Below are 27344 nucleotides of genomic sequence, written 5' to 3' on the forward strand. Positions count from 1 at the left end.
CATTCATATTTCTCTAGCAGGGATATTATATAAATAGTTAAGCAGATTCTTCTTTTTAGTTCAACAGGGAAGGTCCAGACATTACATTTGAACACTGAGGACAATGCTGTGGGTAGGGCAATATTTCTTTCAGATCTCTAGGTGTAGGTACTAAGGCTTTGGCCCAAATAGCCATGTTAAAAAACTTAATGATCATTTAATTTACTACAAACTCACAATTGCTAAAATCCGCATAAATTTTTACAGAATATGGTGGCTGTTTTGTTTTCTCAACTGAAGCTCTTCAGAGATAAATAATTACTTGGGCACATTAACCGTTTCAGAAACAATTGTGGATTTAACACGTCCTTATTGAACTAACAACAACTATTTGTGAGATCAGAAAATGAATGTAAAAGATAAATCAGACAAATTCCCTACCTTTGATGGCCTCGGAGACATTTTCAAGGAAATCATTTCAACAATATCAATTTTTATAGGATAGATGTGTATGCAAAGTGTTATGAGAAAATTGAGGTATTAGTGGCTTAGAACAAAGATACAATTAAGGTTGAAGCTCCCAGAAAATTTCTTCAAACAGACAAAATCATTCAGGAAAATAAGTCTTTCTCAGTTAAGCCTGATAAGTTCATAGAACTCACAATGAGAGAGAGAGAGAGAGAGAGAGAGGTAAGATTCCTTCTCATTTGCAGTAGGTGGTATTGAAAGAGAGTATAGAAATATAGCAGTATCTCTTAGAAGTATATCTAGAAATATAAGAAGCATGACTTTTTTATTGAGAAATCTTCACATTTACATACATTCCATACATGGTAGATGTATTAGTTAGGTTTCTCCAGAACCCTAGGGAATACTCCCCAACATAAAATTTATAAAAGTGTCTCATGTGACCATGGGAATGCAGAGTCCAAAATCCGCAGGGCAGGCTGTGAAGCCGACGATTCCTATGGAGGGTCTGGACGAAATCCACAGGAGGGGCTCAGCAGCCAAAGCAGGAAAAAGGCTGTCTCTTCTGGACTCTCCTTAAAAGGCTTCCAGGGATTAGATTGAGCATCACTCATTGCAGAAGACACTCCCCTTGGCTGATTACAAGTGGAATCAGCTGTGGGTACAGCTGACGTGCTCATGATCTAATTCTATGAAACGTCCTCATTGCAAAGGACAGACCAGCACTTGCCCAACCAGACAAACAGGTACCACCACTTTGCCAAGTCGACACATGAACCTGACCATGACAGCCCACCCCCTGTCAACTTGGCAGCTATATATATCATCTTAAACCATACCTAATTTCTAAATAGAAAACATTAAAACACACATTTCTTTTTTTTAACCTAACAATACTCAACTGTCCTGCATATAATTGGAAACACAGTAACTCTCTCCAGAATAGGGTGCAAAACCTTGGGTCATATTCATTCTTAAACTTGATATCTTACAACTTAAAAAGTGTAACAGGAAATAACAGCATCACAGTCCTCATTTCTGTAACTGATCACGTGGTTGTAGTTCATATTTATCACTACCTTCTTCCACTACCCATTCCATGTTCCCTTTACCCTCAGCAAGAACTTCAGCTGGCCATGGTTCTTTGCCTGGTGGGGTGACCCAAACCTTCATTCCTGAAGTTTCAGACCCATTGGTAGTCCTGCCTGGATTGGGCTGTTGCAGTTTTCCATTGATTTTAATCACAGGGCATGGTAGTACTAAAAGACGCCCTAAGGGATCTCCTATATTCCAAGAAAACTCTTCTTTACCTCCATTGTGTAGTGGCAGTCCTATTTCCCCTTGATAGTCAGAGTGAATCCCCCAGACAATAATGCAATTCCCTTCTTGGCTTGTTGGTCCAGGAGCATGAGTAGCCCAAAGTGACTATGTGGTAGTCTTAGATTCCAGTTCAGTGGAATCGTTGTTTCTCCTGGTGGAAGCATTCCCCCTTTTGGAACTAAAATCTGTAGAACAGCAGAGCTCAGGGTCACAGGGACAGGAAGCAAAAATTTTCCTAGTGGACCACTAGAGGTAATAGTGAGGGTACCACTCCCATTTCCACCCCTTGGTTCCTGGACCCATGAATCCTGGCTATGGGAGAAACAGCACCATACAGCGGACACTGATTCAGAGCTGTATCTGGTCCTGGAGACCATTGCCTCAGGATTTCAAGATATTGCCATCTTGTTGACACCGTAATTGATTTTTCAAAAGGCCATTCCACTGTTCTACCAATCCAACTGCTTCTGGATGATGGGGAATATGGTAAGACCAGAGAATTCTATGAGCATGTGCCCATTCCTGCACTTCATTTGCTATGAAATGTGTTCCTTGATCAGAAGCAATGCTATGTGGAATACCATGAGAATGGTTAAGGCATTCTGTAAGTCCATGGATGGTAGTTTTGGCAGAAGCATCATGTGCAGGGAAAGCAAACCCATATCCAGAGTATGTGTTTATTCCAGTTAGAACAAATCACTGCCCCTTTCATGAGGGGAGTGGCCCAGTGTAATCAACCTGCCACCATGTAGTTGGCTGGTCACCTCGGGGAATGGTGCCATATCGGGGCCTGAGTGTGGGTCTCTGCTGTTGGCAGATTGGGCACTCAGCAGTGGCTCTAGCCAGGTCAGCCTTGGTGAGTGGAAGTCCATGTTGCTGAGCCCATGCATAACCTCCATCCCTGCCACCATGACCACTTTGTTCTTGAGCCCATTGGGCAATGACAGGAGTTGCTGGGGAAAGAGGTTGACTGGTATCCACAAAATGGGTCATCTTATCCACTTAATTATTAAAATCTTCCTCTGCTGAAGTCACCCTCTGGTGTGCATTCACATGAGACACAAATATGTTCATGTTTTTAGCCCACTCAGAAAGGTCTATCCACATACTTCTTCCCCAGACATCTTTCTCACCAATTTTCCAATTATGGTCTTTCCTAGTTCCCTGATCATCCAGCCAAAACCATTAGCAGCTGCCCATGAGTCAGTATACAAATGCACCTCTGGCCAGTTTTCCTTCCAAGCAAAATGAACAACCAGGTGCACTGCTCAAAGTTCTGCCAATGGGGAGGATTTCCCCTCACTACTGTCCTTCAAGGACACCCCAGAAAGGGGTTGTAGTGCTGTAAATGTCCACTTTTGGATTGTACCCACATATGGTGCTGAACCATCTGTAAACCAGGCCCGAGTTTTCTCTTCCTTGGTCAATTCACTGTAAGTAACTCCCCAAGAGGCCATAGCTCTGGTCTGGGAAAGAGAAGGTAATGTGGCAGGAGTGGAGACTGTGTGCATTTGGGCCACTTCTTCAAGGAACTTACTTGTGCCTTCAGGACCTGCTCTGGACCTAGCTCGTATATACCATTCCCATTTTACAACAGAGTGCTGCTGCACCCGCCCAACTTTATGGCTTGGTAACTTGGTGGTCCATGGTTAAGTGTTCAGTCTCTACTAAGGCCCAATAGCACACAAAAAGCTGTTTTTCAAAAGGAGAATAGTTATCTGAAGCAGATGGTAAGGCTTTGCTCCAAAATCCTAAGGGTTTGCATTGTGATCTCCTATAAGGGCCTGACAAAGGCTCAGATAGCATCTCTATTTGCCACTGATACTTCCAGCACCATTGTATCTGCTGGATCATATGGCCCAAGTGGCAGAGCAGCTTGTACAGCAGCCTGGACCTGTTGCAGAGCCTCCTCTTGTTCAGGTCCCCACTCAAAATTAGCAGCTTTTCTGGTCACTCAATAAATGAACCAGAGTAGCACACCCAAATGAGGAATATGTTGTCATCAAAATCCAAAAAGACTGAAGGTGTTGTGCCTCTTTTTTGGTCTTAAGCAGGGCCTGATGCAGCAACTTATCCTTCACTTTAGAAGGGATATATTGAAATGCTCCACACCACTGAATGCCTAGAAATTTCACTGAGGTGGAAGGCCCCTGTATTTTTGTAGGATTTATCGCCCATCCTCTGACATGCAAATGCCTTATCAGTAAGTCTAGAGCAGTTGCTACTTCTTGCTCACTAGGTCCAATTAACCTGATATCTTCAATATAATGGACTAGTGTGATGTCTTTTGGGAGGGAGAAACGATCAAGGTCCCTGCAGACAAGATTATGACATATGACTGGAGAGTTGATATATCCCTGAGGTTGGGCAGTAAAAGTATATTGCTGACCTTGCCAGCTGAAAGCAAACTGTTTCTGGTGGTCCTTACTAATAGCTATTGAGAAAAAAGCATTTGCCAGATCAGTAGTTGCATACCAGGTACCAAGGGATGTATTGATTTCCGCAATCAATGATATCACACCTGGAACAGCAGCTTCAATTGGAGTTACCACCTGGTTGAGCTTATGATAATCCACTGTCATCCTCCAAGACCCATCTGTTTTCTGCACAGGCCAAATAGGAGAGTTGAATGGGGATGTGGTGGGAATCACCACCCCTGTATCTTTCAAGTCCTTAAGAGTGGCAGTAATCTCTGCAATCCCTCCAGGAATCCGGTATTGCTTCTGATGTACTATTTTGCTCAGTAAGGGCAGTTCTGGTGGCTTCCACTTGGCCTTTCCCACCATAATAGCCCTCACTGCATGAGTTAGAGAGACAATGTAGGGATTCTGCCAGTTGCTCAGTATGTCTATGCCAATTATACATTCTGGAACTGAGGAAATAACTGCAGAATGGGTCCAGGGGCCCACTGGACTGACTGTGAGATGAACTTGAGCTTAAACTCCATTGATCACCTGGTCTCCATAAGCCCCCACTCTGACTGGTGGACCAGAGTGATGTTTTGGATCCCCTGTAATTAAAATCAATTCTGAACCAGTGTCTAATAATCCCGAAAATATCTGATCATTTCTTTTTCCCCAGTGCACAGTTTCCCTGGTAAAAGGTCATCGGTCTCCTTGGGGAAGGCTTGGAGGAAGATTAACAGTATAAATTTGTGGCAGTGTAACAGGGTTCTCCTGCAAAGGGACTTGACATTCCCTTCATTCAAGGGGCTCTGGGTCTTTAAACTGTCTCAAGTCTGGAAACTGATTATGGGACCATAACTCTGTGTTTTTGTAATTCAAGTTAGACTTTTGTTCACTTGACCTAGAGCTCTTTTGTTTATACAGCTCAAACAAGAATTTAGTAGACTGTCCTTCTATTGTATTTCTAGGTATCCCATGATTAACTAGCCAATGCCACAAATCTCTGCGAGTTATATAATTTTGATTCCTGCTTTGAGTTTGCTGTCTATTATAATAGCCACGTCTACCCTGTCTTTGGTGATTAAGTGCTGCCGCCTGGCTTCTGCCAACTCGGAATCCCATTATCCCCATTGTGTTTAAGGATTCCAGCTCAGTGACAGTAGTTCTTACAGTAATATCTGACCTATAGAGCAGTGCAACTACAGAACTCTTCAGGGATGATGGCGCTAGTTTCACAAATTTATTTCTCATGGTTCTGGTAAAAGGTGCATCCTCTGGACATTCCTGGTGTGTAAGAGCAGACTTTGCATGATAAATCCACTCTAACATTCCAATCTCTCTAAGCTTCTGGATCCCCTTATCTACATTATACCAGGGCAGTTCTGGCATTTCAACCTCAGGTAATGTCGGCCACCTTTTGATCCATGTTTCAACCAACCATCCAAACAAACTGTTAATACCTTTTCTAACCCCTCAACTATAACATTGAATGCAGAATCTCTGCTTATTGGGCCCATATCAATAAATTCTACCTGATCCAGCCTTATATTCCTCCCACCATTATCCCACACCCTTAGAATCCATTGCCACACATATTCCCCTGATTTCTGTCTATATAAATTGGAAAAATCACACAGTTCTTTTGGAGTATAACGTGTCTCCTCATGTGTGATAATTTGTACCTCACCTTTAGGGGCCTGTTGGGACTTTAGTCTAGTTATAGGTCTGGAAGAAATGAGGGGTGGTTGGGGTGGGTCATGAAAAGAATTAGAAATATCTTGCAAGCCATTTGCTTCAGGGCCTTCATTTGCAGTTTCATCTGGTGAAACGGGATTAATCACTCTAGGGCTAATCCCTTCAGGAAGAGCTTGGGTGGCCAACTCCTCAAGGGTAGGCTGGAGGTGGGGCAGCTATGTCCTCAGGGCAGACTATTACAGGGTTATCTAGGGATGACTCAGCATGACCTAGGGTTTCAGCCTCACCCCTGATATCATTATCAATCCATATGTCACCATCCCATTTTTCAGGGTCCCACTCCTTCAATGCCCTGACTTTAACAGCAGACACATGCAACATTGAGATTTCAGTTTACTTTGTAAAGTTGCTACTCTAACAATAAGATTCTGAGTCTGATTTTCAGAGATCTTAAGTCTATAGCTATAGGAAATTTTCCTTCAGGATACTCATAGACACTTCTACATCTGTCAGATGGTGCTTACGCTTCTCATTTGAAGCCTTAAGCCCATCCTTTTCACTCCTTAACATAGCCAGTGTATCTAACAGCAATCAGCCAGCATCTCTATACCTCTTAGTTCCACAAAACTCCGTAAAGGTGTCAAAAACATTATCCACCAGAGCCTGGCTTTGTATAAGTGAAGCAATAGGAGAATCGAATGGTGATATTTTGACTATCTCCTTTGCCAACCCACTCCATGGATTGGAAGTATCATTCTGATTATGGGATTCAGAGTCCTTAGTGCCTTTGAGTCTAGTTAGAGTAGAAAACAATTCTTAAAAACCCATTTTTAGGATTCTGTTTCTTAAGAACCACTCTGGTACCAAGATGCATTAGTTAGGGTTCTCTAGAGAAACAGAATCAACAAGGAACACTCACAAATATAAAATTTATAAAAGTGTCTTACATGACCATGGAAATGCAGAGTCCAAAATCCACATGGCAGGCTGTGAAGCCAACATTCCGATGGAGGGTCTGGACGAAATCCACAGGAGAGGCTCTCCAGCCAAAGCAGAAATAAGCCTGTCTCTTCCAAATTCTCCTTAAAAGGCTTCCAGTGATTAAATTGAGCATCACTCATTGCAGAAGACACTCCCCTGGGCTGATTACAAATGGAATCTGCTGTGGATTCAGCTGACATGCTCATGATCTAATTCCATGAAATGTCCTCATTCCAACAGACAGGCCAGCACTTGCCCAACCAGACAAACAGTTATCATTACTTGGCCAAGTTGACACGTGAACCTGAACCATGACAGTGCACAATCAGTGGCTCACAATAACACTCCATAGTTTTGTATTCATTGTCAAGATCATTTGTTAGAATATGTGCATCACTCCAGAAAAAGAAATAAAAAGAAAAAAGAAAAAACTCATGCATACCATACACCTTACCCCCCTTTCTCTCCTCTACCACTAGTATTTCCATCTACTCATTTTATTTTACCCTCTGCCCCCCTATTATTTATTTATTTTTATACATAGTTTTTTACTCATCTGTCCATATGCTGGTTAACAGGAGCACCAGACACAGGTTTTCACAATCACATAGTCACATTGTAAGCATTATATCTTTATACAATCCTCTTCAAGAGTCAAGGCTACTGGAATACAGCTCAACAATTTCAGGGACTTCCCTCCAGCCACTCCAAAACACCATAAAGTAAACAAGGAATATCTGCATAATGCACAACAATAACCTCGAGGATAATCTCTTGACTCGTTTGAAATCTCTCAGTCATTGAAACTTAATTTTGTCTCATTTCTCTCTTCTCCCTTTTAGTCAAGAAGACTTTCTCAATACTCTAATACTGGGTCCTAACTCATCCCAGGATTTCTGTCACACATTGCCAGGGAGATTTACATCCCTGGGATCATGTTCCACATAGGGAAAAGGGCAGCGAGTTCACCTGCTGAGTTGGCTTAGAAAAAGAGGCCACATCTGAGCAACAAAAGAGGTTCTCCGGGTTGATTCTTAGGCCTAATTTTAAGTGGGCTTAGCCTGTCCTTTGCAGGAATAATTTCATAGGGGCAAACTCCAAGATTCAGAGCTCAGCCTATTGATTTGGTTGTCCCCACTACTTGTGAGAATACTAGGAATTCTCCAATATTCTCCAAATGGGGGACATGAATATTTCTTCCTTTTGCTCCATTCCCCCAAGAGGACAAATAAAGAAGCATGGCTTTAAAAGAACTGTGTGTGGGTCTTCTGGCCCATGGAATCAAGCACCAGAATGCCTACTAGGTTTCTAAGAGAGCTGTACTATCAAAGTAATTACCAGTCTAGACTAAAAATGTCTGTGATTAAGATGTTAAACAACCCTTGAGCCCCAACCAGGAGGAAACAAGCTGAAGAACTACTCAGCCCCAAAGGAGGTCAAATTCTTCAATGCTCATATCTGATATAACCATGAAGAATAGTGGAGAAGAAAACAGTTCTTGGACTGCAGAGCTAAGTGTCTCAGAAAAGAATGGATTAGGGAGCCTCAGACAGAAAGCAATATTTGGGCATAACCAAAGAACATTAGGGCCCTTTTCAGTGTCCAAATAGATTCAGGAATGCTCATGTTCCTGAATGAATGCCATGTTCCTATTCTCCCCTTTTCAAAACAGGAGTGATTACTATGGATATCCTGTGCCTGTTTTATCATTGTTTTAGTTACTACAAAACAATGTAGTTTTTTCCATCTACTTATGGAAGGAAATAATTGGTCATTTTAATTCATGTATCTTGGTATTAAAAGGAGAAACACTGCAGTGGGGCAACATTGATGAAAAGGTTTTCACTCATCACCAGCTGGATTAGTTTCCTATTGCTGCTGTTTCAGTTGCTAAAGCAGCCAGAATGCAATATACCAGAAATGGAATGGCTTTAAAAAAGGAGAATTCATCAAGTTGCAAGTTTATAGCTCTAAAGCCATGAAAATGTCCAAACTAAGGCATCCATGGAATGATACCTTGATTCAAGAAAGGCTCATGGGTCCAGAACACCTCTGTCAGCTGGAAAGGCACATGGCAAAGTCTGCTAGCTTCCTCTTTTGGTTGCTTGTTTCATGAAGCTTTCCCAGGGGACTTTTCCTTCTTTATCTCCAAAGTTTTCTGGCCATGTGGTCTCTGTTGGTTCTGAAGTTTTTCCAAAATGGTTCCCTCTGAAAGAGCTCCAGTAAGCAGCCCCACCTTGAATGAGTGGAGACACATTTCCATAGAAGCCATCTAATCAAAAGCTACCACCCACAACTCGGTGTGTCACATCTCCATGGAAACAATCACACAGATCCCAGCCAGCAATACTGAATGAAGATTAAAGGACATGGCAAACAGCTACAATAACAAATTTTACAATTTGTAAAAAATCTTTTAAAAAATTTATGATCTCATAGATGTGTAGGTCAGACATCAGTCCAGGTTGATTTGACTAGCCAGGTTTCACAAGGCTAAAATCAAGGTGTCAGCCAGGTAGGCTCATATCAAGAGATTCTGGGATGAATCTGATTCCTACCTCACTTAAGTTGTTGGCAGAATTCAGTTCTATGTGGTTGATGGATTGAAGTTCTCTTTTTCCTTCCAGGCTCTCAGCTGGAAACTCTTTTAATTCTTAAAGGCCTCTTGCCAGCCTGTATATTGGCTCTTACATCTCAGAACCAATAATAGTGCATCAACAATTTCGCATGCTTGGAATCTCCATGACTTTCTCTCTGTCACATCTCTTCTGCTTTTACCTGTTGAAAGTTTTCTGCTTTCATGGGCTTTTTAAAATTAAATTGGGCCTCATTGGCTATTCCAGGGTAATCTCCTATTTTAAGATGTGTAATCTTAATTACATTTGTGAATTCCCTTTTGCCATTTAATATAACATACCCACAGATTCCTGAGATTAGGACAGAAACATCTTTGGGGTTTGAAGGGATATTCTGTTTATTACACCAGCAATCCTGGACTTTAATGCTTGATGCTCTATGTATTAGTTCCTATGGTTGCTGTAAGAAATTACCATAAACTTGGTGGTTTAAAACATCAGAAATATTTTCTCTCACATTTCTAGAGGCTATAAGTCTAAAATAAAAGTGTTGAAAGGACATATTTCCTCCAAAGCCTCAACAGGAGATTCCTTCCTTGCCTCCCCTAGCACAGGTAGCTCCAGGTGTTCCTTGGCTTGTGGCTGCATCTCTTCAATCTCTACCTCCATCATCTATGGTCTTCTCCTTCTCCCATTGTGTGCCTCTCCTATGTGTACCTCTTATAAGGGTATTTGCCATGAGATTTAGGGCCTGCTCTAACCTGGGATTGTTTCATCTCAAAATCCTTAATTTATTTCTATTTGTAAAGAATCTATTACCAAATAACATCAGATTCAAAGGTTCTGGGACTTGGGCGTATCTTTTTTGGGGGCTACCAATCAACCCACTATCCCATGGCTGGATGGAACTTTTGGATTGCCTCCCTTAGACAGAAGAAAAGAGGAGGGGAGAAGAGAGGGGAGGAGACTGGGGGGAGGGGAGGGAAGGGAAAGGGAGGTGAGGGGAGGAGAGGAGGAAGAATGTGTGCATATTGCTTACAGAAGGGATACTGAGATGAATATTTGGTGACCAGAAATGCAAACTGTTCACCAAATATTTCTGGCCTTTTGATAATATGGTGGTATTGCATATTGCAGGAATACATTTCAAAGAGGTGATCCTCAAGATTGAGGGCTCAGCTTATTGAATTGGTTGTTCGCACTGCTTGTGGGAATACCAGGAATTCCCCAGATGTGGAATTTGAATATTTCCTCCTTTCTTCCCAGTCCCCCAAGGGGGCATTGCAAATACTTTTATTCTCTGCCCAATTACTCTGGGATATATTGAGGCATTACACTAACCTGTACAAACCAGCAAGATTTCATGCCTATTAAGATTGAACATAATTATGGTGTTCAAATAATCTGACCATACAAGTTAAATTGGATACTGTGCTACCCAAAATACAAATTTTGCTCCAAATAAACATTCCTTCCTTTGGTCTCACACAGAGGTTGAATTTTTAAAATATGCACCATATCATCCATTACCATGCTTTACAGGGTAAAGTCCTATCCAAATCAGCTTCATTCATATCTCTAGTTTAAGTCTGATCACTTTTTCAAACTTTTTAAACAGTTGATATATGAGGTAATGCTGATTTTCATAGCTTCAGTGCTCTTACTCAGAGTTTCAGGCATCACATACATAACTGGAGCTTCAGGGAATGACCAGGTTGTACTCAAATAGCTCAATATCTCAGAATCTAGAAATAACAGTTACAACCCCTGAACATATGTGAATACTGTAAGGGTTTAGAGTCTAGAATCCTTTACAATAGGCCCCAAACTGGTAACCCATGCTCCCGATGTCAATTCTCTGCTTTTGTATATTACAGGTAGTTCATTTGAGTGAAGTATGATAATATTTGTCTTTTCGTTTCTGTCATTTCATTCAGCACACTATCCTTATGTTTTTACCACCTAGTTGCCTTCCTCACTTCATTTCTTCTTGCAGAAGCTCAGTAATCCATTGTATGTATGTATCACAGTTTCCCCTTTCTTTCCTCAGTCATTGTATCCTTAGGCCACCTCCATGCATTGCAAATCACCAACACTGTCACCAAAAACACCAGTGTGCAAATGTCCATTCAGCAGAATCAGATGGCAACCCCATCCCAGCCTCCTGTGGAACCAGCACGACCCTCCAAGGGGCTGCACCTCTCAGCTTCCCTACCAACAGTGAAGAGGTGCATCTCTTTCTCCACATTTTCTCTAACATTTGTTCCTCTCTGCTCATTTTTAAACAGTTTTATTCACACATTATATAATCCAGCCTAAGTAAATAGACATGCCTTCACCACCATAATCTATATGAAGACATTTCTTTTTCTTCTGCAAAGAATCCATATCCCTCCCACATACTCCCTGCCTGTTGACATTTAGCTTTGGCATAATACCTTTGTTACATTTACTGTTGATATTTGGTTTTGGCATAATATCTTTGTTACATTCAGTGGAAGCATATTACAATGTTTTGTTGACTTTAGACTAGCTTGCATTGATTGTACTTTTTCCTGTATACCATCTTATTTTCAACACCTTGAGATCTCGACATTCATTATCCCTCATGCAAAAATGTTTTTATATTTGTACATTTGATCACCATCACTGTCCACTTTAGGCATTCCTAAGTTATACCGTCTCAGTCTTGATCTTCTGTCTTGCCTTCTGGTTTCATATGTGCCCCCAGCCCTTCTCTCTCAACTATATTCACATTCAGCTTCATTCAGTGCACTTTATATTACTGTGCTACCATCAGATAGTATTGTGCTATTCATTTTTGAATTTTTACTATCAGTCCTGCTGTAATTCTGTATTCCATCAGCATTAAATGCCCATCTCTACCCTCTTTCTATTTCCTGATAACTTGTGTTCTTGACTTTAACTCTCAAATTTTATTCATTAAAGTTAGCTCATTATTCTAGTTTGCTGGCTGCCAGAATGCAATGTACCAGAAACAAAATGGCTTTTAAAAAGGGGAATTTAGTAAATTGCCAGTTTACAGTTCCAAGGCTGAGAAAAATGTCACAATTAAAACAAGTCTATAGAAATATCCAATTTAAGGCATCCAGGGACAGATACCTTGGTTCAAGAAAGCCAATGGCATTAAACGTTTCTCTCTCAGCTGGAAGGGTACATGGTGAACATGGTGGAATCTGCTGACTTTCTCGTGGCTCTACAAAAGGGACTCTCTACAAAATGTTTCCTCTTTTAAAGGCTTCCAGTACCCAACTCCACCTTCAATGGGTAGAGACACACCTCCATTGAAATCATCTAATCAAAAGTTACCAACCACAATCGGATGGGTCACATCTCCATGGGAACAATCAAAATGCTCCCGTCCAGCAATACTGAATGAGGATTAAAGGACATGGCTTTTCTGGGGTCCACCACAGATTCTAACTGGCACATTCTACCTTTTGGACCCCAAAAAGACATGCTCTTTCCAAATGCAAAATACATTCATTCCATAACAGTATTAGAAAACTTTAAACCATTTCAATAATAATTCATACACAATACAAAGTTAGAAATAGTATAAAATCTCATCAAAGTCAGTTACAGGCATGGTCTGTCCTAAGGCAAAATTCTTCTCTGGCTCTGGACCTGTAAAACTCACAAGTTATTTACTGTGAGTAATTACTTTGCCCTCTCCAAGGCCTGAGGCAGCATGACTCTTCCACTGCAATGAGTTGGAGGGCCCATCCTTTGCCCTTGGGGCAAATTCACCCTCTCCATGGGCTTGGGTGGGTCAGCTCTACTGGCCCGAGGTGTCTTGACTTCAGACCCTAGCCTCCACAGCTTTGCCTCTGAAATTATTTTTCCTCCAATACATGCCTTCTCTGTCCGTCTCAGTCCCAACTAGCAGTGGTTCTCTTTATACAGATCTCACAACACTCTTGTTGGCTTTCTATGCAGTAATCTCAGATCACATCCATCAGATAAGGAATTTCCACAAATCCTTCCTGGATAACTCCATGTCCAATTCTGGCTATCTCTGAAATGGTTGGCTGGTTCCACATTTGGTTACATCTTTTTTTTTTTTTTTAACTTTTTTTATTAATTAAAAAAATTAACAAACAAAACATTTAGATATCATTCCATTCTACATATACAATCAGTAATTCTTAATATCATCACATAGTTGCATAGTCATCATTTCTTAGTACATTTGCATCAATTTAGAAAAAGAAACAAAAAGACAACAGAAAAAGAAATAAAATGATAATACAGGGAAAAAAACTATACGTACCATACCCCTTACCCCTCGCTTTCATTTACCACTATTTCAAACTGAATTTATTTTAACAGTTGTTCCCCCTATGATTTATTTTTATTCCGTATGTTCTACTCTTCTGTTGATATAGTAGCTAAAAGGAGCATCAGACATAAGGTTTTCACATTCACAGAGTCTCATTGTGAAAGCTATATCATTGTTCAATCATCATTAAGAAACATGGCTACTGGAACACAGCACTACAATTTTCAGGCAATTCCCTCCAGTCACTCCATTACATCTTGAACAACAAGGTGATATCTACTTAATGTATAAGAATAACCTCCAGGATAACCTCTCGACTCTGTTTGGAATCTCTCAGCCATTGACACTTTGTCTCATTTTACTCTTCCCCCTTTTGGTCGAGAATGTTCTCTCAATCGCTTGATGTTAATTCTCAGCTCATTCTAGGGTTTTTCTCAGTCCTTTGAGGCTGAGCCTCAGTTCATTCCAGGATCTTTGTCCCACATTGCCAGGAAGGTCCACACCTCTGGGAGTCATGTCCCATGCAGAGAGAGGGAGGGTGGTGAGAATGCTCATCATGTTGACTGGAGAGAGAGGCCACATCTGAACAACAAAAGAGGCTCTCTTGGGGGTGACTCTTAGGCCTAAATTTTAAGTAGACTTGACCTATCCTTTGCAAGGTTAAGTTTCATATGAACAAGCCCCAAGACTGGGGGCTCAGCCTATAGCTTTAGTTGTCCACGCTGCTTGTGAGAATATTGAGAATTCAACATGGGGAAGTTGAATTTCTCCCAACTCTCACCATTCCCTGAAGGGGGCTTGCAAATACTTTTCCAGTCACTGATCAAATCATTCTGGGATACATTGGGGGATCACTCTGGAGAAACTAATAAAATCTTATGTGCTACCTGAGATTCCAAGTACTTATGACATACAATCAAACTATCTACATGAGTTATATTAGGAAATTCTCTAGTCAAAATCTAAATTTTGTAACAAATAAACACTTTTTGCTTTAGTCTCACACATAAGGTGACATTTTAAAGTATTAATTATCATTTATTTTCAGCACCCTGCAATAATGACATTGCTTTGGTCTTCCTCATGCCAAACCATTTTTAAAATTTGAACATTGTACATTTCACTATTATTATACACTCTAGGCATTCCTAGATTATACCATCTCAAACTTTAATATCTATCTTTCTTTCTGATTTCATTTATGTCCCCAACCCTCCTCCCTCTATCATTCTCACATGCAGCTTCATTCAGTGTTTTAACATAATTACATTACAGTTAGATAGTATTGTGCTGTCCATTTCTGAGTTTTTGTATCCAGTCCTGTTGCACAGTCTGTGTCCCTTCAGCTCCAATTACCCACTATCTTACCTTATTTCTATCTCCTGATGGTCTCTGTTACCAATGACATATTCCAAGTTTATTCACTAATGCCAGTTCATATCAGTGAGACCATACAGTATTTGTCCTTTAGTTTTTGGCTATTCTCACTCACCATAATGTTCTCTAGGTCCACCCATGTTGTTACATATTTCATAAGTTTATTCTGTCTTAGAGCTGCATAATATTCCATCGTATGTATATACTACAGTTTGTTTAGCCACTCGTCTGTCGAGGGACATTTTGGCTGTTTCCATCTCCTTGCAATTGTAAATAACGCTGCTATAAACATTGGTGTGCAAATGTCCATTTGTGTCTTTGCCCTTAAGTCTTCTGAGTAGATACCTAGCAGTGGTATTTCTGGGTCATATGGCAATTCTATATTCAGCTTTTTAGGAACTGCCAAACTGGCTTCCACAGTGGTTGCACCATTTGACATTCCCACCAACAGTGAATAAGTGTGCCTCTTTCTCCACATCCTCTCCAGCACTTGTCATTTTCTGTTTTGTTGATAATGGCTATTCTGGTGGGTGTGAGATGATATCTCATTGTGGTTTTGATTTGCATTTCTCTAATGGCCAGGGACATTGAGCATCTCTTCATGTGCCTTTTGGCCATTTGTATTTCCTCTTCTGAGAAGTGTCTGTTCAAGTCTGTTTCCCATTTTGTAATTGGATTGGCTGTCTTTTTGTTGTTGAGTTGAATAATCTCTTTATAAATTCTGGATACTAGACCTTTATCTGATATGTCGTTTCCAAATACTGTCTCCCATTGTGTAGGCTGTCTTTCTACTTTCTTGATGAAGTTCTCTGATGCACAAAAGTGTTTAATTTTGAGGAGCTCCCATTTCTTTCTTTCTTTCTTTCTTCAGTGCTCTTGCTTTAGGTGTAAGGTCCATAAACCCGCCTCCAATTATAAGATTCATAAGATATCTCCCTACCTTTTCCTCTAACTGTTTTATGGTCTTAGACCTAATGTTTAGATCTTTGATCCATTTTGAGTTAACTTTTGTATAGGGTGTGAGATACGGGTCCTCTTTCATTCTTTTGCATATAGATATCCATTTCTCTAGGCACCATTTATTGAAGAGACTGTTCTGTCCCAAATGAGTTGGCTTGACTGCCTTATCAAAGATCAAATGTCCATAGATGAGAGGGTCTATATCTGAGCACTCTATTCGATTCCATTGGTCAATATATCTATCTTTATGCCAGTACCATGCTGTTTTGACCACTGTGGCTTCATAATATGCCTTAAAGTCTGGCAGTGTGAGACCTCCAGCTTCGTTTTTTTTCCTCAAGATACTTTTAGCAATTCGGGGCACTCTGCCCTTCCAGATAAATTTGCTTATAGGTTTTTCTTTTTCTGAAAAGTAAGTTGTTGGGATTTTGATTGGTATTGCGTTGAATCTGTAAATCAATTTAGGTAGAATTGACAACTTAACTATATTTAGTCTTCCAATCCGTGAACATGGTATGCCCTTCCATCTATTTAGGTCTTCTGTGACTTCTTTTAACAGTTTTTTGTAGTTTTCTTTGTATAGGTCTTTTGTCCCTTTAGTTAAATTTATTCCTAAGTATTTTATTCTTTTAGTTGCAATTGTAAGTGGAATTCATTTCTTGATTTCCCCCTCAGCTTGTTCATTGCTAGTGTATAGAAACACTACAGATTTTTGAATGTTGCTCTTGTAACCTGCTACTTTGCTGTACTCATTTATTAGCTCTAGTAGTTTTGTTGTGGATTTTTCCGGGTTTTCGACGTATAGTATCATATCGTCTGCAAACAGTGATAGTTTTACTTCTTCCTTTCCAATTTTGATGCCTTGTATTTCTTTTTCTTGTCTAATTGCTCTGGCTAGAACCTCCAACACAATGTTGAATAATAGTGGTGATAGTGGACATCCTTGTCTTGTTCCTGATCTTAGGGGGAAAGTTTTCAATTTTTCCCCATTGAGGATGATATTAGATGTGGGTTTTTCATATATTCCCTCTATCATTTTAAGGAAGTTCCCTTGTATTCCTATCCTTTGAAGTGTTTTCAACAGGAAAGGATGTTGAATCTTGTTGAATGCCTTCTCTGCATCAATTGAGATGATCATGTGATTTTTCTGCTTTGATTTGTTGATATGGTATATTACATTAATTGATTTTCTTATGTTGAACCATCCTTGCATACCTGGAATGAATCCTACTTGGTCATGATGTATAATTCTTTTAATGTGTTGCTGGATTCGATTTGCTAGAATTTTGTTGAGGATTTCTGCATCTATATTCATTAGAGAGATTGGTCTGTAGTTTTCTTTTTTTGTAATATCTTTGCCTGGTTTTGGTATGAGGGTGATGTTGGCTTCATAGAATGAATTAGGTAGCTTTCCCTCCACTTCAATGTTTTTGAAGAGTTTGAGCAGAGTTGGTACTAATTCTTTCTGGAATGTTTGGTAGAATTCACATGTGAAGCCATCTGGTCCTGGACTTTTCTTTTTGGGAATCTTTTGAATGACTGATTCAATTTCTTTACTTGTGATTGGTTTGTTGAGGTCATCTATTTCTTCTTGAGTAAAAGTTGGTTGTTCATGCCTTTCCTGGAACTTGTCCATTTCATCTACATTGTTGTATTTATTAGCATAAAGTTGTTCATAGTATCCTGTTATTACCTCCTTTATTTCTGTGAGGTCAGTGGTTATGTCTCCTCTTCCATTTCTGATCTTATTTATTTGTGTCCTCTCTCTTCTTCTTTGTGTCACTCTTGCTAAGGGCCCATCAATCTTATTGATTTTCTCATAGAACCAACTTCTGGTCTTACTGATTTTCTCTATTGTTTTCATGTTCTCAATTTCATTCATTTCTGCTCTAATCTTTGTTATTTCTTTCCTTTTGCTTGGTTTGGGGTTAGTTTGCTGTTCTTTCTCCAGTTCTTCCAATGGACAGTTAATTCCCAAATTTTTGCCCTTTCTTCTTTTTTGATATAGGCATTTAGGGCAATACATTTCCCTCTTAGCACTGCCTTTTCTGCATCCCATAAGTTTTGATATTTGTGTTTTCATTTTCATTCACCTCGAGATATTTACTAATTTCTCTTGTAATTTCTTCCTTGACCCACTGGTTGTTTAAGAGTGTGTTGTTGAGCCTCCATGTATTTGTGAATTTTCTTGTACTCTGCCTATTATTGATTTCCAACTTCATGCCTTTATGATCTGAGAAAGTGTTGTGTATGATTTCAATCTTTTTAAATTTGTTGAGACTTGCTTTGTGACCCAGCATATGGTCTATCTTTGAGAATGATCCATGAGCACTTGAGAAAATGGTGTATCCTGCTGTTGTGGGGTTTAATATCCTATAAATGTCAGTTAAGTCTAGCTCATTTATTGTAATTTTCAAATTCTCTGTTTCTTTATTGATCCTCTGTCTAGATGTCTTTCCATTGATGAGAGTGGGGAATTGAAGTCTCCAACTATTATGGTAGATGTGTCTATTTCCCTTTTCAGTATTTACAGTGTATGCCTCACGTATTTTGGGGCATTCTGGTTTGGTGCATAAATATTTATGATTGTTATGTCTTCTTGTTGAATTGTTCCTTTTATTAGTAGATAGGATCCTTTTTTTTCCCTTTTAACTGTTTTACATTTGAAGTCTAATTTGTTGGATATTAGTATAGCTACTCCTGCTCTTTTCTGGTTGTTATTTGCATGAAACATCTTTTCCCAACCTTTCACTTTCAACCTATGTTTATCTTTGGGTCTAAGATGTGTTTCCTGTAGACAGCATATAGAAGGATCCCTTTTTGTAATCCATTCTGCCAGTCTATGTCTTTTTATTGGGGAGTTCAGTGCATTAACATTTAGTGTTATTACTGTTTGGGTAGTACTTTCCTCTACCATTTTGCCTTTTGTATTTTATATATCATATCTAATTTTCCTTCTTTCTACACTCTTCTCCACACCTCTCTCTTCTGCCTTTTCATATCTGTCTCTAGTGCTCTCGTTAGTATTGCTTGCAGAGCTGGTCTCTTGGTCACAAATTCTCTCAGTGACTTTTTGTCTGAAAATGTTTTAATTTCTCCCTCATTTTTGAAGGACAATTTTGCTGGATATAGAATTAATGGTTGGCAGTTTTTTTCTTTTAGTAATTTAAATATATCATCCCACTGTCTTCTTGCCTCCATGGTTTCTGCTGAGAAATCTACACATAGCCTTATTGGGTTTCCCTTGCATGTGATGGATTGCTTTTCTCTTGCTGCTTTCAAGATCCTCTCTTTCTCTTTGACCTCTGACATTCTGACTAGTAAGTGTCTTGGAGAATGTCTATTTGGATCTATTCTCTTTGGGGTGCACTACACTTCTTGGATCTGTAATTTTAGGTCTTTCATAAGAGTTGGGGAATTTTCAGTGATAATTTCTTCCATTAGTTTTTCTCCTCCTTTTCCCTTCTCTTCTCCTTCCGGGACACCCACAACACGTATATTTGTGTGCTTCATATTATCATTCAATTCCCTGAGCCCCTGCTCATATTTTTCCATTCTTTTCCCTATAATTTCTGTTTCTTTTTGGATTTCAGATGTTCCATCCTCCAGTTCACTAATTCTAACCTCACTAATTTCTCTTGAAATCTACCATTGTAGGTTTCCACTGTTTTTTTCATCTCTTCACTGTATCTTTCGTTCCCATAAGTTCTGTGATTTGTTTTTTCAGACTCTCCATTTCTTCTTTTTGTTCATTCCTTGCCTTCTTCATGTCCTCCCTCAATTCATTGATTTGGTTTTTGATGAGGTTTTCCATTTCTGTTCATATATTCAGAATTAGTTGTTTCAGCTCCTGTATCTTATTTGGACTATTGGTTTGTTCCTTTGACTGGACCATATCTTCAATTTTCCTGGTGTGATTTGTTATTTTTTGCTGGCATCTGGACAATTAATTACCTTAATTAGTTTTTTCTGGAGATTGCTTTCATTTATCTTTCCTAGGGTTTTCTTGCTAGAAGAGTTTGATGTCTATCTGTTTTTTGATCTTCAGTTCAGCTTTTTCTGGGCCTCTAACTTAAGTTTTGTTTAACAGAGGGTAATTTTTCAGTTCTTGTTTTCTTGTTTCTTGTCCTGCTTGTAAGGTGCCTTTTCCCTCCCCACCCTTAGGAGGGTCTACATAGGTATTACAGACTCCAGCTGGGTTTTCCTGGACTAAACTGGCCTCCTTTCGGGTGGAAGGAGTCACCTGTGTGAGTTTTCCCTAGGGTGAGACCCAGCAGGTTGAAAGACTTTCCTATGAAGTCTCTGGGCTCTGTTTTTCTTATCCTGCCCTGTATGTGGTTCTTGTCTGTCTGTGGGTCCCACCAGCAAAAGATGTTTTGGCTCCTTTAACTTTGGAAGGTTCTCCCTACATTGTGGAGACAGAGGAAAGGTTGTAGGCTGGTTTTAATGGCTTCAAATTGCCAAGTCTTGGAGTCTGAATTCCTTGAGAGAGGGATTCCACCTGAGTTGCATTTCACCCCTCCCCTGGAGAAGGCTCAGGTGGGAGAGAGCCCTGAAAGCAGCCTGTTTCTGCATATGCCTGGGGCAGTTGCAGCCTGTGTAATCCTGCCGTTGAATCCTGAGGCAGCCAAGCCTCCGTAGAAACATCCACAAAAACCTCTGTTTTGTCCCCTTTCCTCTTTTTTGGTTAGCCCAATAGGCGACCTCCACTTGACCAGTTTTGCCTGAGCTGGGGGCCTATTTTTAGTAGTCGGAATTTGTTTATTAATGCCACAACTGGTGTTTGGTTGGACTCAGTGCCTGCTACTGTTAGAGTCTCTTTCCTTTCCCTCTGGGAATTGCCTGTGGGGGAGGGGTGCCGGGCACTGGCCGCTGCGTCTTGGGAAACTGCCGTGGCTTGGGGAACTCACTGTTCCGGAGACTCGCAGCCGGTCCAGCTGGTCCAGACTGGGGTACGCTGCGTGTCCAGTCACTATTGTGGCTCCAGGAGCTGCTCTGTACTGTTTCTGGTTATTTAGTAGTTGTTCTGGTGGACGAACTAAAATGCACACATTACTAAGCTGCCATCTTGGCCCCTCCCTGTTATGGCTTTTAAAAAGGGGAATTAATTAGTTTAAAATGTCCCAATTAAAACAAATCCAATCTAAGGCACCCAGGGAAAGATACCTTGGTTCAAGATGACCGATGAAGTTCAGGGTTTCTCTCCCAAGTGAGAAGGCTCATGGCAAACATAGTCAGGTTTTCTCTCTCAGCTGGAAAGGCATGTGACAAGCATAGTGTCATCTGCTAGCATTCTCTCCTGGCTTCCTGTTTCATGAAGCTCCCTGGGAGGCATTATCCTTCTTCATCTCCAAAGGTCACTGGCTGGTGGACTCTGCATCTTTCCTCCCCGATGCGAGGTGGTGGTGGCAGCAGTGGCATGGCGGGCCGGTCTGGAACCGCAAGCAGGCGGCACGGCGCGGGAGCCATTTGGTTAAATCTTCACATGGGGCACTTTTCTCTGGAGTCACCCTTTCTGGGGGCCCAAAATTTTCCAGAACTCCAATTTCTTGTTTCTTTGTATCCAAGAGTTCAGTTCTCAGTCTATCTCTTTCCTGTCACATTTCACTATAAGCTGTGAGGATAAATTAGGCTGCACTTTCCACATTTAATTTGGAAATCTGTTCTGCTAAATATCCAAGTTCATGGCTTTTAAAATCTGCCTTCCAGCCAAGCCACTAGTCAATTTTGGCAGATTATCTGCCATTTTAAAGCAAAGATCACCTTCCTTCCAGTTTGCAATAACACATGCCTCATTTATGTCTAGAGCCTCAATAGAAGTATCTTTAGAGTCTACAGGTCTACCAACAGTCTCTTCCAAGCATTCCAGGCCTTCTCTATCAAGCTCCTCCCAACTCCCCCAAAGTCTTCCCCTTACCCATTGTATTAGTTAGGGTTCTCTAGAGAAACAGAATCAACAGGGAACACTTGCAAATATAACATTTATGAAAGTGTCTCACGTGACCGTAGGAACGCAGAGTCCAAAATCCACAGGGCAGGCTGCGAAGCCGATGACTCCAATGGATGGCCTGGATGAACTCCACAGGAGAGGCTCACCAGCCAAAGCAGGAATGGAACCTGTCTCCTCTGAGTCCTCCTTAAAAGGCTTCCCATGATTGCATTTAGCATCACTAATTGCAGAAGACACTCCCCTTTGGCTGATTACAAATGGAATCAGCTGTGGATATAGCTGACGTGATCATGACCTAATCCTATGAAATGTCCTCATTGCAACAGACAGGCCGTGCTTGCCCAATCAGATGAACAGGTACCACAACTTGGCCAAGTTGACACCTGTCCCTAACCATGACACCCATTTAAAAAACCATTCCAACACATATGGTATTTGCAAACCGCAGCAGCACCCCACTTCTCCGGTACCAAAATCTGTTCTAGTTTGCAAGCTGCCAGAGTGCAATATACTAGAAATGAAATGACTTTTAAAAAGGGGAATTTTATAAGTTTCTAGTTTACAGTTCTAAGGCTGAGAAAATGTCACAATTAAAACAAGTCTATAGAAATATCCAATTTAAGGCATCCAGGAAAAGATACCTTGGTTCAAGAAAGCAGATGACATTAAACATTTTTCTCTCAGCTGGAAGGGCACATGGTGAACATGGTGGCATCTCCTGGCTTTCTCATAGTTCTGGAAAAAAAGGACTTTCTCCAAAATGTTTTCTCTTTTAAAGGATTCCAGTAAGTAACTCTACCTTTGATGGGTGGAGATACAACCTCCATGGAAATCATCTAATCAAAAGTTACCACCCGCAATTGGATTGGTTACCTCTCCATGGGAATAGTCAAAATGCTCCCACCCAGCAATATTGAATGAGGATTAAAGGACACGGCTTTTCTGGGGTCCACCACAGAGTCAAATGGGCACACTCACATTGTGAGATCATACAGTATTTATCCTTTTATTTACAGCTAATTTCACTCAGCATAGTGTCCTCAATGTTTGTCCATGTTATTACATGCTTTATGACTTTATTCTGTTTTACAGTTGCATAATATTCCATCATATGTATATACCACAGCTCGTTTAGCCACTTGTCTGTTGATGGCCATTTGTGCTGTTTCCATCTCTTGGCAATCATAAATAATGTTGATGAACATCAGTATGCAAATATCTGTTTGTGTTCTTGCCCTCAGGTTCTCTGAATTTAGAAACATAGTAATAGGATTACTGGATCATACAGCAATTGTATACTTAGTTTCCTGAGGAACTGCCAAACTGCCTTTCACAGACGTTGTACCATTTTACATTCCCACCAACAGTGGGTAAATGTGCATTTTTCTCCATGTCCTCTCCAGCACTTGTTTTCTGTTTTTTTTTCTTATTTTTTATTTTTTATAATGGCCATTCTAGTGGGTGTTAGATGATATCCCATTTTGGTTTGGATTTGCATTTCCCAAATGTCCAGTGAGGTTGAGCGTCTTTTCATTCGCTTTTGGCCATTTGTATTTCTTCTTCTGAGAAGTGGCTGTTCATGTCTTTTGCCCATTTTTTAAATTGGGCTATTTGTCTTTTTGTTGTTGAGATGTAGAATCTCTTCATATATTCTGGATACTAAACTTTTATCTGACATGTGGTGTCCAAATATTGTCTCCCGATGCATAGACTGCCTTTTTGCTTTCCTGACAAAGTTCTTTAATGCACAAAGGTGTTAAATTTTGAGGATATCCCATCTATTTCTTTTTTTCATTATTCATGGTTTGGGCAGAAGGCCAAGAAAACCACCTCCTATTATAAGATTTATAAGCTATTTCCCTATATTTTCTTCTAAAAATTTTATGGTCTTAAGTCTAATGTTTAAGTCTTTGATCCATTTTGAGTTGATTTTTATATAAGGTGGGAGATATATATCTTCTTTCATTTTTTTGCTTATGGATATCAAGTTCTCGAAACACCATTTATTGAAGAGGTTGCTCTGTCCCAGTTGCATTGACTTGACTGTCTTATCAGAGATCAATTGTCCATAGATGACAGGGTCGATTTTTGAATGCTCAGTTTAACTCCATTGGTCAGTATATCTATCTTTATGCCAGTACCATGGTATTTTGATCACTGTAGCTTCATAATATGCTTGAAAGTCAGATAGCATGAGACCTCCCACTTAATTTGTCCTTTTTTTTTTTTTTAATTATATTAGGTAGGATATCCTGGCCAATCATGGCTGGTACAGTTGGTGTGGAATTACTACTTGTGAATGGAGAATACTATTTCTGATAATGATATGTTTGCTTTCCCCATGCACATGCCCTGACTCTAACTGATAAAAATGCTGATGAAGTCATTTCAAATCTTCCTTAAGAGTATTAAAGAGCTAATTAAAAACAGACCAAGTCAATTTGGAGGAAAGCAGGAACTTTGAGAGGTAAACTAGGTACCAGAACACTGTAGTTGTGTTTCTCTCTGAGGGCATTTGCTTTTTTGTGACAAACATAAATTTTAGCACTGTTGGGGTTATGGGGAAAGGGACACATAAATCAAAGCTCAAGGCCCACAGAAATTACAGGGTCTAACAGGAGTCCCTTTCCACATTTAATTGAGACGCTAAAAGTGCTTCATCTTCAGAGTAAGGGTGAACCAAAACTTATTGAATAAACCATCTCTAGCTTGGAGGCACTTAAAGGATATGGGTAGATTTCCTTCCTACTCTTTGAATATACCTGTTGTCCAAACCCAGTCCTAGGAAAACTTCCTCCCCAGTAACTCTGGAAAAGTGATGAGTGCTAACTGGATTTTGCATGTATTTGCAATGAAGGGTCACATTGCCAGGGTAAGTAAATTCACCTCAAGCTATGACCCTAGTTTAAGGGTCATTGGATTAGTAATGTACATCACAAAAAGAACACACATTTTTTCTAGATTAGGGTATCATCAACATAGACTTTAAAAAAATCACAGAAATAAATGCTCAAAGGCAAACAATAGTCAAAATAAAGTAAAAATAACTATCACACAAAAGAATTTCTCACCATGGAAAAGAAACCATAGAAACAATGAAAAGAAGAAACAGAATCATCAACTTAATCATAAGATAATAAAATTCTTGTATGTTAAAGAAATAAAATATAAGTTTTAAAAGAAATAACAGTCCTAAAATATTTTCAAGTGTTATAGAATTATAAAAAGTGCCTTGGGAAGAGTTAATAGAAATATTAGATATATAAAATATTATAAAAATTAAAAAGGGTGGGTCATGGAGGCTCAGCAGGCAGGGTTTGATTCCCAGTGCCTGCCCATGCAAAAAAAAAGTTAAATGAACAGGTATAATAGCAGAAGTAAGGAAAGAAAGAGTTAGTAAACTAGACAGCACAGAGAAACAGAAACAAAAAGAACAAAAACATGAAATCAATATTAAGAAGGCAGAGGATGGATGAGAAGAGTCAAAGTACTATAATAAGGGCTCAAGAAGGAAAGAAAAAGAAAGGGGTAAAGGCAATATTTGAAGACATGTCTGATAAGTTACTAGAAATTATGAACGATACCAATTTAGAGACTTCAGAAGTCTAATACCTCAATTAGGATAAACGAAAAGAAACATCACTGAGAAATTTCAGTATGGATTCTCAGTATGGACAAGATAGTCAAAGGAGCCAGAGAGCAAAAAGAGGTTACCTTCAAAGATGCAAGTTAGACTGACAGCTGAATTTTCAAAAGCTACAAGGGGACCCAGGCACCTACAAATAAGGAGGGCTGCTTCAGGATAACAAAAATTTCAAGTAAAAAGGAATATGTAACAATTTTAATTTTATGTGCACATAATAATGGTCTCAAAATACGTTTAAAATGACAAAATGACAGATTTTTAAGAAAAAATAGACAAATACAACTATATTGGATGATTAAGACATCTTTCTCAGTAACAGAAAACTACAACAATTTTTATTCATATCATTTCAATCCACAGTGTATATTTACAAAACAAACAAACATAACCTAGACAAAAGTAAATAAATTCCTAGTAAGTTTTCAAAAATTGAAGTCCTCTGCCACAGCCATTTAAGTTAGAAACCAGAAAAAAATCATATATTCGGAAAGGCAGGAACATGTTCCTAAAACATCTATTGTTCCAAGAAGATATATGATTGATGTACTTTGAGCTGGGTGATGGTAAATATATTACATTCTATAACTTGTGATTCTAAACTAAAGCTATATTTAGCAATTTATAGCATCAATTGTATATATTGGAAAGAAAGAGAATCTTAAAATTAATGAGCTAAGTTTCCATCTCAATAATAGTAAAGAATAGTACAATAAACCCAAAGAAAGCTGAGAAATGATCAGAAATAGAAAACAAACACAAAAAGGAGACCAAATGAAGAAAAAAATGTTTTGATGTTTAATGAAGAACAACAAAGCATTGGTGCAAGGAATAAATATCAGGAATAAGGAGAATATTATTACAGACACTTCAGGAATTAAAATTAAATAAAATATTACATACAACTTTGCAGTGAAAAATTTGAAGATACAGAAAAATGATGCAATGATGAGAATTAATAGCACTGAGCCATATGATATCATTAGGAATAAATCCAATGAAGGATTTTTTGCTGGGAAAAATATAAACGCTTAGTGAAAAATATTTTTAAAAATAAAAAAAAAGAGTTTATACATTGGAAAACTCAATATTGAACAGATGTCAAGTTTTGTCTCTATATGGATTTAAAAAATCACAATTAAAATCTCAAACAAGTGCCGTGTGCATGTTTAACTTGTCAAGCCAATTCTAACATTTTATGGGAGTGTTAAGGTCCCAGAACAGTCAGGAGACATTTGAAATAAATATATACATATATGTATTTTTTTAAGTGGGAGACTTAAACTTTAACAGATATTAAGATTCATTACAAAATTGAAGATTTATTACAAAGTTGAAGTAACTACAAAATGTGGTACCAGTTTATGGCTAGACAAATAACAAATGCAACAAAATAGAGAGCTCAGAAATAGAACCAAGCATCCTAAAAGCATAGTGTAGGACAAGGGAGGTGCTGTCTATCAGTGGTGAAAGTGCAGATTCCTTAATAAAGGATGCAAGAACTATTGGTTGTGCATATGTACAAAGTTAAATATTAATCCCTACCTCATCTCATATACTATAAGCAACTTTGTGTAGAGATTTACATTTGAAAGACAAAATGGTAAAACATTTAGAATATAGGAAAACATTTTCATGATGTTGGGGGTAGAAAATGATCTCATCAAAACAGGCACAAAAGTTATTA

The 27344-nt window shown here is 39.3% G+C and overlaps 1 long non-coding RNA gene across 1 annotated transcript in view; it reads left to right on the forward strand.

Annotated features, from left to right (window-relative positions):
- The window catches only part of LOC143643758 (uncharacterized), a 74170-nt gene that overhangs the window by 661 nt on the left and 46165 nt on the right, over positions 1–27344 (forward strand). The window lies entirely within an intron of this gene.

This window comes from Tamandua tetradactyla, chromosome 8 (assembly GCF_023851605.1).
Source record: "Tamandua tetradactyla isolate mTamTet1 chromosome 8, mTamTet1.pri, whole genome shotgun sequence".
NCBI lineage: Eukaryota > Metazoa > Chordata > Mammalia > Pilosa > Myrmecophagidae > Tamandua > Tamandua tetradactyla.